General features: G+C 37.2%; 1 protein-coding gene across 1 annotated transcript in view; it reads right to left on the bottom strand.

Annotated features, from left to right (window-relative positions):
• The window catches only part of LOC122813421 (neurogenic locus notch homolog protein 2-like), a 1,182,542-nt gene that overhangs the window by 556,693 nt on the left and 613,450 nt on the right, over positions 1 to 12,399 (bottom strand). The gene's annotated exons all lie outside the window — the stretch shown is intronic.

Raw genomic sequence — 12,399 nt, 5'->3', positions numbered from 1 at the left:
AATGTGGGAGGAAAACGGAGCATCCAGAGGAAACCAGACTCCGCACAGAAGGCACCCCAGCCGAGGATCGAACCAGAGAACCTCTTACTGTGAGGTGACGATGCTAACTGCTGCACTGAACTTTTAGGGAAGAGTCATGTGACCTGAAAAAAACCTCCAGAAAGTGTCCTACCCTACCACACTTACTTTCTACAAAACACCTATTTTAGTGATAAGTGTGTGTGTGAGTGTGTGCATGTGCGTGTGCGTGTGTTTTTGTGTGTGTGTGTGTGTGTTTGTTTTATACTGAATGATGCTCATCTTCAGATGATATCATCTATCCATCCACAACCCCTTTTTCCCATATGGGAGAAAGGTATCACTTCAACAGTGACAATCATCTAGAAACAATGTTCACACCACTTCCTGCAAATTTAAAATTCTGAATCCAAACACCATCCAAAGCACTGTGGCTTAAATAACCAGAAAGTTTCAAACCAGTTAAGGTAATCTATCTTTTTTTAGGAACTAACACTTTTCAAAGTTTAGCTGCATCAATTTTTTTTCATTATCTTTCACATCTTTGCTGCATCTTTACTGAAATAACAGCTACAAGTTTTGTAAAGCTTTTCACATTTTTATAAACTACAGAGTTTATACAGCTTTTCACAAAGGGTACATGCCTCCCAAGTACAGTCTCAGATAAGTATGATGTAGTATATTGTCTAGTAAGCTTCCTCCCAAGTACAGTCTCAGATAAGTATGATGTAGTATATTGTCGAGTAAGCTTCGCTTTACTGTTATGACTGGAAGCTACAAAACACCTGTCAGTGAAGCCACAGAACAACATGTAAACTCTATCATCCTAGGATTTTTGTTTGGTGCAGGCAAAGATTCCTTGGAAGATACAGGTTTATCTTCCCTACTTTCCACATTATCCAATCTATAAGAATCAGAAAAAAAAGGATCATGCCAGATCACCAAGGGGGATGACCAAGCAGCAACACAAGAGGAAAAAGTCTCTTTTGTGGAATTTCATCAAGAAACAAACCTTTAAAAATTAACATTTTCCCACCTTGTAACGTTCTGGAATCAAAAGCTTCACAAATATTATATTGTTGATTCTAATGTCCTCCCCCTAAGAAATACAACACATGAAGTGTACCTGTGTTGGGAAGGACTTTTATGTACATATTTGAAGTGTTTTTAAAAACTTTACCATTCATAACTGCAGAGTCACTGAAGTATCAAGCATTGGTATCAGACTTGTCAAGACACTAATGACGGACACACTGTACAACCACTAGTGTCCGATTATCAGGTTTTATCCCAGAAGACTGAGGTTGCAGTATCCCAGAGATTTCTTTTTTACACAAACACACAAACCAAACACTAGTTACATAAAACAGAGCCGGAGCAGTTTCACCCAGTTTCAGATGCATAAAATAGAGCCGGAGCAGTGCTTCCTCTTGCACTTACACTTCCTAGGGACTTCTTCAGTGGGATTTCCAGAAGTATCAGAAGAAATAATCATACCCTGCTGGGTAGCCTGAAGACTTTGGGCTGTCTGTCCCTGTGGAGCAGAATGTTGAGGCTCAAGGCACGAGGACATCTGGGATACACAGGAAAGATCTGAGTGGGGAGGAAAAGTCTGACCTCTGGAAGAGAACACTCTACACCTCAAAGGTAGAATTGCCCCAGGGAGAAAGAAGCCACTGGAGCTCAGGAAATATGCTTCCAGACCGGCTGCTCCCTCTCACCTAAAAACACACCACCTGAGGTAGAGGTTGGAAACCTGCTATTGAATATCGAGGCTCAGAGGAACAGAGAAAGCTACAACATCTTCAGAGTATAACACCTCTGATCCAACAATGACACTTTGGCTCCAAAAGTTGTCCAGCTCCAACATACTAGGAAGTCAGTGTACTTGAAGATACTGGATCTTAAGATAAACCAGTCTTTGGATCCAAGACAGAATCCGCCAGAAGTCTCGGATCCAAGGTCTCAAAAGCCAATGGACGGGACAAAGAAGAAGCCAACATGGGTGGGGTAATACTAAAAGGTCTCCAGACCAGTGGTGGTAGGAGCCGGGGGAACTCCCATCTGAATTTTTGCAGAGAGAAACTTCCTCATCATTATGTCCAAATCAGCTTCTGTGACACTTCTGGAAGAACGGGAAGAAGATATTGAGGGAGATCTTGAGTGGAGGCATCTTTCCAGGAACAGGGGTGAGAGCCAAGGGGAAAGAGGATCCATGGAAGAAACATAACTAGTTCTAGGTAGATGCTCCAGATCAGAATGAGCCGGATCCAGAGAAATGGATCTAATATCTGATGAAGTCAGATCCGAAGGCTTGCCCTTAGGATCTGAAGTGTTTCAGGTTTTCTTAGGTGGTTCCGTAGTCGGATCAGAAGAAGAATGAGAGGGTCCGGGCTGGTCAGAATGTCTTTACTTGACCTCTTGTTTATCTGACTTGGAGGTCTGAGCTCCTTAAAGTGAGTCTCCAAAGGCTGAAAGAAGAAGGCTCTTGAGGATTAATTTGTTCTTCCTGTCCATCAGTGCTCTTGGACTGAGATTGAAAGCTTTACAAAAAGAGCAGGAAGACAGCAAATGGTCCGGACTCAAACAATAAACACATAAATCATGGGCATCAGACAATGGGATTTTATGCCCGCACTTCCACATTTTTTTAAAACCCGACAGTTTATCTGCCATTTTAAACTACTATACGCACTGGTAAATACTGACCTAAGTAGACAGAAAGTCGTGTTTTTTTTTGCTTGTTTATGTTTTAATTTATATAGAAAAGGGAAAGAGTACCAACAATGGTATGACCAGAATTATCAAAAGGTAAAGAAAAAATACCAACAATGGTATAGAAGAGCTACTAAAAGGTACCAATAAAAGAAAAAAAAAAAATACTAGCAATGGTAAAAAAGATTTACGCGAAATACGTAGGGTAAGGGAGGAAAATTTAGTGAAAAAGGAAGTTGGTGTGTGTGTGTGTGTGTGTGTGTGTGTGTGTGTGTGTGTGTGTGTGTGTGTGTGTGTGTGTGTGTATAACAACAGTTATCTATAAACCAATGCTCAAGAGCTGTAGCAACCACATCTGTACACAATGGTGGCAAACGAGATCTGGGGAAACAATGAAATTGCTGCATTATTGGTAAGGGAGTTGCTTGAGACCTTGTAGTATCCACGAGCTGTAAATAAGCAGCAGAGTCAGATCCGTGGATCGGATCCGAACCCATATGTCGAGGAATGAATGAAAACTGACATCAGATGTTGTAATTTTTGTTTGTTTTGCACTTACATGATGTACAATGTCACCCCTTTTGCATATGCAAAAAATAAATATGCCAGTCATAAATACAACTCAGCTTATTCAATAAGCAGAGAAATAGACTACATGGACCTAGCAGTCCTGATCTGCACCACTGAAATGTAAACTTCTGTGCAACAATTATATTGGTAAACATCTAATAAGTGAGGAGGAAAGATGCACTAAACAGAAACCTCTACTGTCTAAATAATGTGGTAGTAGGTCAGAATGACAGGAAACAACCTGCAAAAATCAGGTATACAGTAAACTCTCGGTTAGCCGGTACCCGTGGGGATTGGTAGATGCCGGATAACTGGCACTAGTTGCTTGAGAGTTATTATTAAAAACAGGCCTGACTAATGGTCTATATTAAATCAGCTGATTTATCGACCCCATGTAAGCGAAAGCTTACAATCCTAAACACTTAGAACAGCGATTTTTTTCCAAGGGAAAAAAAATCGCTGTTCCAAAAAAGTAAAAAAGAAAAAAAAACTTTAAAACATTACATAAAGTGGGGGGCATCCCCCTACTTAAATATACCAACTCCGAGATCGCACTGCAGTGACGAAAACAGCAAAATAATGAAGGCGGCCAAACGATTTCTTTCCCAGGGAAAAAAAATCGCTCGTATGCCATTTCAGTATTTTGCCGTTTCGTGCTTTCAAGTTCAATCAAGACGCATTTCGAAAGAACACGTCTTCGATCATATAATAGGGAACCCTAACTAATACTGTACCCTATACTATTTGTGTGGTTTTACTTGTTCTTAGGTTGGGGAGACAGGGAATTTATTCCTATCTTCCTTTTTAAAACTCTAAAACTGTAAAAACATAAGGTATGTTTCTGCAAGGGAGGAGGGGACAGTAAGGGTAACACATGAAAATTGCACTGTATTTCTTTGATTTTTTTTTCCAGTTGCTTGAGTTCCGGTTAACTGAGAGTTTACTGTACTTGCTTGCACCTTCTCCCTGAATTACAAAAAAAAAAAAATTCAGAGTATAAATGGCAAATCTGCTGCACCAGAGCAAACCAGTCACTGCATATCTATCTCACAAAATTCTTATCAGCCACTATTATAGCATATTTAATAAAGCTCTGGACATAAAAGAATGCATTTAGATACTGCTTTAATTCTGAGGAACTGCAAATGTGCTTTATTTTAAACATCTGTATAGAAGGAGGAGAAATTAATCATATCAATCTACACAATTCATGCAAATGATACTGCTGTTAAGAGCCCAGATGGCAATTCCAAAACTGTACGTTCTACCTCTTTCTCGTCAAGTCAGAACACTTTTATAGAAACTCAGTTAAAAAGCACTAATTTACGGACTTCATTCTGCATTGCTACAGTAGATAGGCAAGTTAAATCAGAAAAAAAAAATTGACCGGGGTGGGGGTGGGGGGGGGGCATACCGAAGTATTCAAATCACACTTAGAAAAAATTCAAATCCAAAGGCTGCTTGCCTCCCTTCCCCCCAAATTCTTTGCTTTTTCAGGTTTTAATTAACCTCTCATTTTTTCTGGACAATCTAAACATTCTGCACTCTTCTGGAACAGCTCACACATTTTGGGAGGGTTTTTTTTTCTTGTGCTTGTCAAAAAGATAGATTTTCTACATTAGGAAACAATAAAATGGAAAGTCTGACTGCTAAAACAGCACATTTCTCCTGCAGTATCACATTACCTGAACAAAATGAGAAAGGAAGTTTTCTAAAATAAATCGTACTTCTCTTATGCACATTTTCCACCAGACATCTATCATAGGCTATACTGTAATCAAAAAGCAATGGAATCTCCTCACCATCCTGCTTCCATTTTCAATATTGGTGACATCAGAAACCAGAGTCAAAAAAGACTTCTCCCTTTTTTAAGGTGATATATCCTTGCATGAATAATGTTACAAAAGCCTGTTACCTGACACTAAAAAAATAACTAGATTCCTAGATAATCACCCACTTCAGACCGATGCATACATACTGTATATGTGCATGAACTCATTTGCAATACTAACTAACCAAACACAGTCTTAGTGAATGATACTACTTGGTTACAGAAAAGTAACATGATTCTAAATGGTAATCCCTGTTACACAGATACATTTCTAACTGGTTAAGGAAGAGATACGACACCAGCAGAAGAAGGAATTTACCTTTCAACCTTTCAACTCCATCAAAGTGTTCATTGTGACTTAACATGAAAAGTGGTATAACAGACTAGAAGCCAAAGGTGGCAACATCTACACTAGGTAGCAAGCTTACTGTAATTAAAAGGGAGCAGAACAAATTGGGAGTGTGGGGGAGGAGGCTGATTCTATCAATTAAAATAACACATGTGGATAAAGACTAGTTATATATGATAGACTCTACCCTGTACTGCAGCAGACATAAAAAAGAGTCTGAGAACTAAATAAAGGGTACAAACCTTTAGATCATGGAACTTGCAGCAGACCAGAGTATAAAACCATAAAAATATAAATTTCTCTCAATCCCACAACCTCTCTCTATGTACCAAATAAACTAAAGATTTTCACCGATAAGAAGTTAACCCCCCCAAAAAATTGCCCATTATCTAGACCACACATTCTTGAAATCCCACAATATCGGAGATAACACAAACACTGTCACATAAATCCATACCCTTCATGGGGGGGTTGGAAAACATTCATACTGTCCTTGGCATGTTTGCACTAATCTCCAAAATGCTCTCTTATTCTTGCACACACCTTTTTCTCAGATGCCCTGTCTTCTTGGGCACTGATGACACCCTTTTTCCTTGACATATTCAAGAAACAATTGGTGTAGTACAATGACATTATTAAAAAAAGTGCAATTTCTGTTTTTTTTTTTTTTTTAACTTTTATAATGGCATTGTGTAATAGCAATAATCCACTTCAGGGTAATACCTGCTTACTCATTAATGTATTTTTTGTTTGAGTATTCCAGTTTTGGCCTCAGGACCAAACCAAACCTGCTATAACTAAACCAAACTTTACCCACACCCATTCACAGATTAGTACTTAAGTACAGTCAGAAAGAATGCCAGATTTCAGCAAGTACATTTATTACCCTTAGTTAAGAGTAATCAGTTGGAAAGTATAACACTTTGTGGAGACATCTTGTGTCTTTTTCATTTTTTTTTAAACAGCCAAGAATATGAGAATGAAACTTCAGCTCAATACCACAGACCACTGTAGCAAATCTCGCCAATCTAGCAGTTTTACTAGAAGAACTGTCAGTATGGTTTATAAGTTTACCATCACAAGCAGCTTCTTGGCTGGCTGGCTAAAAAAGTTCTGTAATGAATCAGTTCAGTTAAACAAAATAAAATACTTTTTTAAATTATCACATTTTATGCCAAGGTTCATGAGTTTACATACATTAATAACAGAAAAAAATGTAGTAACAATGGAAACTGTTACGGTTTGATAGTAACAATGGAAACTGTTCCAGTTCCAATTCCAATTCTAGCTGTTCAAGTAGTAACAGTTTCCACTGTTACCATCAAGTGGTATCTATAAATATATTTTTTTAAATATTTACTTTCACCCCAACATTACATATATTGCTCAGTTCCTGTCTTCCCTTAAACCTCACTCCTCCTGGGCATTACTCCATGTGTATTACTCACACAAATTCCATTTATTCCATGAAATGTGATTCTTTTCTTCCCTTTTCAAAGGCTTACACCACTATTTCTGTTATCTCCTTTACAATATCCAGAATTTCCCTTATATTTTTAAGCAATTACTTTTTTGGCAGCCAATAACAATAAACTTAGCACAGCTTTACAATGTTTAGAAAAAATTGCACTCATACCAATGCTCAACATAACCTTTTCCTTAATTAGAACAATTTGTTCCCAAAACATTTCCATCAAAGTACTCTGTAGGGATTTTTTTATATGCCAACTCATTACTTTCCCAAAAACACAAGTTTCCAACTGCCTCTCCCTTCCCCATCACACCACTAGCATTTGCTTTCTACCTTAGGAAAAAAACCCACTGAAGTTTAGTTGGGGTATAAAAATGCCTACAAAAACACTTCTTGGCTTCCCCAGTTCTCTGTTTTAAATTTCTAAAATACCTCTAATACCACTACAGGAACTTTGGGTATTTTTCCTGTCATAGGCTCCCTATGTTTGGCTTCAACTCTTTCCAAGATCTGTTGCCTAAGTCACAGCACATGCCCTTGCTCGAACTGTGAGGTAAGCACTATTATAAGTTTTTCTGGTTAAATGTGTACATGGCTAAGCATCTTATAGTACCTGTGATCACTTACCGAGTGTGTACACATGATAAATGTCCTAAAAGGTTTTGCACATGAGAAGTTATCAAAATTAGTTGCAAAACAACGACCTTTATAAAATCATACATATTAAAAAAAAGTATCTTATTTTCCCTATAGGACTCTACAATTGTTCCTCTTCTTGTTTTGAGATTATTATTCTTCTGCAATAGTTAAACCTGTCAGCTACCCTTAGTAATTCATAACACTTCTCTCTCATCTCTCTCTTACTTCTACTATGTTTTTAAAAAATCAGTTTTAGGTTCATCCTACTAAGTAGCTTTTTCTTCCGAGCCAATTTCCATCTTTTCTAATAACTCTCAAATAACAGGTACTTGCACCTTCCTTAAGGTCCTCTTTTTAACAGAAAAGAAGGAAAACACCACGGTCTCATTTTTATATCATTACCCCGATATTCTTAGGGAATAATGTGAAAATTTCTGTCTGAGTTCATACTATTAAATTCATACCTTTCATACCAAATATTCTCATAAATCTGCTCAGACATCTACCCTCATTTTCCCCTCTAGGTCCCCAGATACATCCTCACTATTATAAATCAGGTTCCAGTCCCCAGTCATAAATGCTACTCTCTGCTTACAGCTTATTATTGTGCCTAAGCCCCATAATAGTAGTTTTAAGTATACATGCCCAAGTAATGCTCCTCCCATGCCAGTAACACTACTACTAGAAATGTTTTCCCCTCCTCTATCATCAACGGTGCCCAACTCACAAGCACTATTATCAACTTCATTATCCTCTGTGCCTGACACTCTGGTGAACATGCAACATTAAAAATATTTTGCTTAATCAAATTCACATGCTCATTTCTATCCAAATACACATCCTGTAACACTGGTGTTTGCAGGCTACACTTCTTTGAATAATTCTTTTTTTTTCTTTATATCTAAGGTAATTTTTTTCTTATTGGTATTGATAAAGCAAACAATTTGATACAAAGCTATTACTGCCACATACTGTAAATGACTATTTTGAATATATATTTCCAGCTTGCAGCCTACACATAACCGCATACACACACACACACGCGCACACACACACACACACACACACACACACACACACACACACTAAAGTTTGTCAGCTGCTCTCATATTTAGTTACTTCTTCTTATCTTTATTTGAACCAATGTCTCATTTTCCCAGACTTTTCAAATCAATAAAAATATCAAAAGAACAAAAAATAAATATATTTAAAAAAACAAACAATTTCAACTCATACCAAACACATAAAACTATATAGATTTTCCAGAAAGGAACAGAGGCACTTTCCCCAACTTGCCTGCTGCGACACAAATCCAGTTGCTTATCTGAGATTTCATAAAATGAATGCAAACATTCCTTCCAAAAACTCTTAGGTTTTCTCTGCATCCATGTATTCTAACACTATTTTCTTTTTGAAAAAAAAAAAAAACTCTTCTTGAGAACTCTTATGTTCAGCAATTTCAGCAGTTTTATCAGTTCACCTGAGTAGTACTTAAAGCTTCGATTTTTCCAGTCTTTCTTAAACACCTCTAAGGGCATCTAATTTATTTTCCCCTCTAAATTACTTGAAGCCATCTGCTGTACTAAAGCTGAAATCTGAACAACTTTTTACTTTTTGCTGAAAAGCTGCAAGGATCTCCCCAGCCAGAGCTTTGTCTTCTCCTTTCTGAGAAAATTTTGCTTACTGTCACCAAATTTCTTCTTTGCTGGTACCCAGGCAGTGTAACTACTCACCAGTTACTGAGTTCTAACCAAACAGATAACTCTTGACGGCTTACTTGGCAATTTCACAGTTTACACACAGGAGTGCTCTAATTAACCCACTACTCAATGTGCAGCCATCTTAGAAGTCCTGGCCCTTCCCTTACATATGTGCGCTAACTCTACCACTAATTCTAACAATACACATTAACCTAAAATAAGTGTACCCCTATTCCTACATAGACTCCAACTATAAACATTTCCCTAAAGGTATTCTAAAATTAACAGTGATGTTATTTTTAATATTGCACCTCATCAGTTCACTGTGAATACTGGGAATTCCCCAAATGGTATATCAATCAAAATTTGATTCCATATCTGTAACTTCTAACTTTCTTGACCACAAGGCAGACATTAACCACAGAATCTTATCTTTATAATTGATCCAGCCTTACAACTCCCCCAAGGTTCTGGACAGGAGATTATTAGGTGTAGTAGAAATCTAATCCCATTCTTAGTTTTTTTATGGGGGGGGGGCTATTATGTTCTTATGTCTTTAACACTGGAGACACTACATCAGCTGCTCCATCAAAGGGCAAATAGCCCTATGATCTGACAGACCAGGTCAGAATAAGAGAATCAAAATTTAGGACTCACTTCAAATTGTGCAGTCTTTATAAAGTATAAAGCTATTAACATTTTAGATTACCAACCTAAATTAGAGAGATTTTATTACTGACATTACTATATCTGAAACATACCACACAGCTATTCTACTAAGTGGCAACCTTAGAACAACTGTTACACTATGTCTGAACTCTACGAAATTAAAAATGTGGCAAAAAACTTAATGTGGTCTCTTAACTCAAAGTCTATAATGCCATTTTTGTATAATTCTCATTCACACTATCAAAATCCTTTTGTTGTCCTGACGTTTTTCTTGGACCTCACTTCTTTAACTAGTGACTTATCAGCTAATAAAAAGCAGCATTACAGAGTGCAAAGAGTTATTAACAAAGTGACACTAAGACTGTTGATCTGGGATGTCGTGCAGTACAGAAAGAAATCAATTAATTTCTCACTTATTCACAGCTTCAAATTTATGTAAATATCTTCGTAGCTGAGGGCCCTACATGTTACTGAGTGGAATGGTATGAAATGTTCACAATGGGAGACAGGAAATTTCATTCTCACTGTCTAGTTATATCTCTTTATACCTGACATATTGCTACAGTAATTATGAAAATAATCAATATTTCCATATGTACTTAATATTTCAAAAAAACAAGTGACTTACAAACTGTTGCAAGACATCAGTGAAACCCTACATGTTCTGGAAGGAAAGTGTCTTTGATATTTGCTCTGTAAGTTGCACATCTTTAGAGATATTCAGTTACTTATACTGCTAATCATACAATTAAGCATACGTTTTCATATTCTGTGAATATCTGAATAAACATGAACTCATGGAGGAATTTCTTACTGTCATGTGAAACCTTATGTCTGGTTAACAAAAATGTTCGAACAAGATATATGCAGGGAGTATAGTTTCCAAGACATGACAAGTTCTTTGTGAAAGTTTAACACAAATATAAGTTGGGGTTTGTATGCATGATAATATTACAGTATTTATGGAAATAACAAATGCATTGACTAGTATTCATTGTAAAGAATACTTCTTACTGATAACATTTCTATTTGTATAGTTTTAATAGTTTTACTGCTCACAAAATATTTACATTTGTTTATCTTATACTTCTTAAGTTTATTTTTCAGAAAATGCTCTGGAATGCAAGATACATGTAGGCTGCTACAGGTGCAATATCCCATACCATATAGGTGTTAATGAATTAAGCCCAACTCTAGGGTACAGACACATGAAACCCTGACTATTACTTACAAGATTCAAATTCGACTTGCAGATTGGGTGCTGGGAAGGCATGTCATGGGAGACAGCAGTGAACAGCTTAAGCAGGCTAGCCCACCCTGGAGGGAAGGAAATGGTGATCCTTTCTGGCCAAACTACTACCACACAAAAGGAGGCTTGCATGATAATGCCACATGACTTGTGGACGTGGGCTGGCCTAACAAAACACTGTCAGCAGTTCTCATAGGCATGCATGCAAAAGCACTCACATACCAGTAGAGAGCAGATAATGCCACTGTAGTGATGCAGATGCTCACATCAGCCACCTGGGGTAGGGTTTGGGGTTAGGTGACGGCTCCCTGACGGGTGATGGCTGATGGTCGACTATGGAGGAGGAAAACATGATAAAAATGTAGTCTCTTAGATGCTGGCCTTGAACATATGGTGTGGTCTTGCAGTAATATACAACACATCTGGGACATGACCCAAGTGAATGGCAAACTTATTTTGAGTATGAACATTCTACTTACTATAGAGGTGTCTTTTAGCATCTCTTGAATTGATCTCACAAAAGATAACAATGATGCTAAATAGTATGATTTTTTCGTCTTGCCCTTCCCCTGAAATCATAGAAACAAGGCGCCATACCAAATTTGGCAAACGGATGTCTGAACTCAAAGCTAACTGCCTTTTTTCAACAAGATCAAATTGTAATATTTTCCTTCCTATCTTGCAAAAACATAAACAGCAGGCTTTTTTCAGCTTTCACTGAAATTTGAGGAATAAGGGGAAGGTCAACAAGTGAAAGAAAAAAAGCTGGGCGTCTCCTCTATTACATGATCTTAATGCAGGGTGACCACTTTTTGAATGTGCCACTGCACACTTTTTATTAATATTACTATTATTCAGGAGGACATGGCCCTGTAGTTATACAAATGTTATAATCTCCCCTTTTCTTATATTCTTCAACTTAATGTCAGAATTTTTCACTGTTTTGTTATCTTTTTGTTACATCTGCTATATTGTTCACATTCTGCTGGCTGAAACATGGATTCAACGTATTAGGTTGCAATAAAACAAATAAAGCAAAACAAAATACATACATGCCTTATGGAGCCACAAAAAATGAAATTCCAAATACATGACAAAATCAAACAGATCATAAGAAATATACACAATACATTCTATAGTAAAAAATATACACTAAGTAAAGAAGTAACATATACTAATTAGAAACTG

The sequence above is a fragment of the Protopterus annectens genome, chromosome 10.part0, assembly GCF_019279795.1.
Source record: "Protopterus annectens isolate FY-2018-M chromosome 10.part0, PAN1.0, whole genome shotgun sequence".
Lineage (NCBI taxonomy): Eukaryota > Metazoa > Chordata > Ceratodontiformes > Protopteridae > Protopterus > Protopterus annectens.
This window is presented reverse-complemented; position numbering and strand designations above follow the sequence as displayed.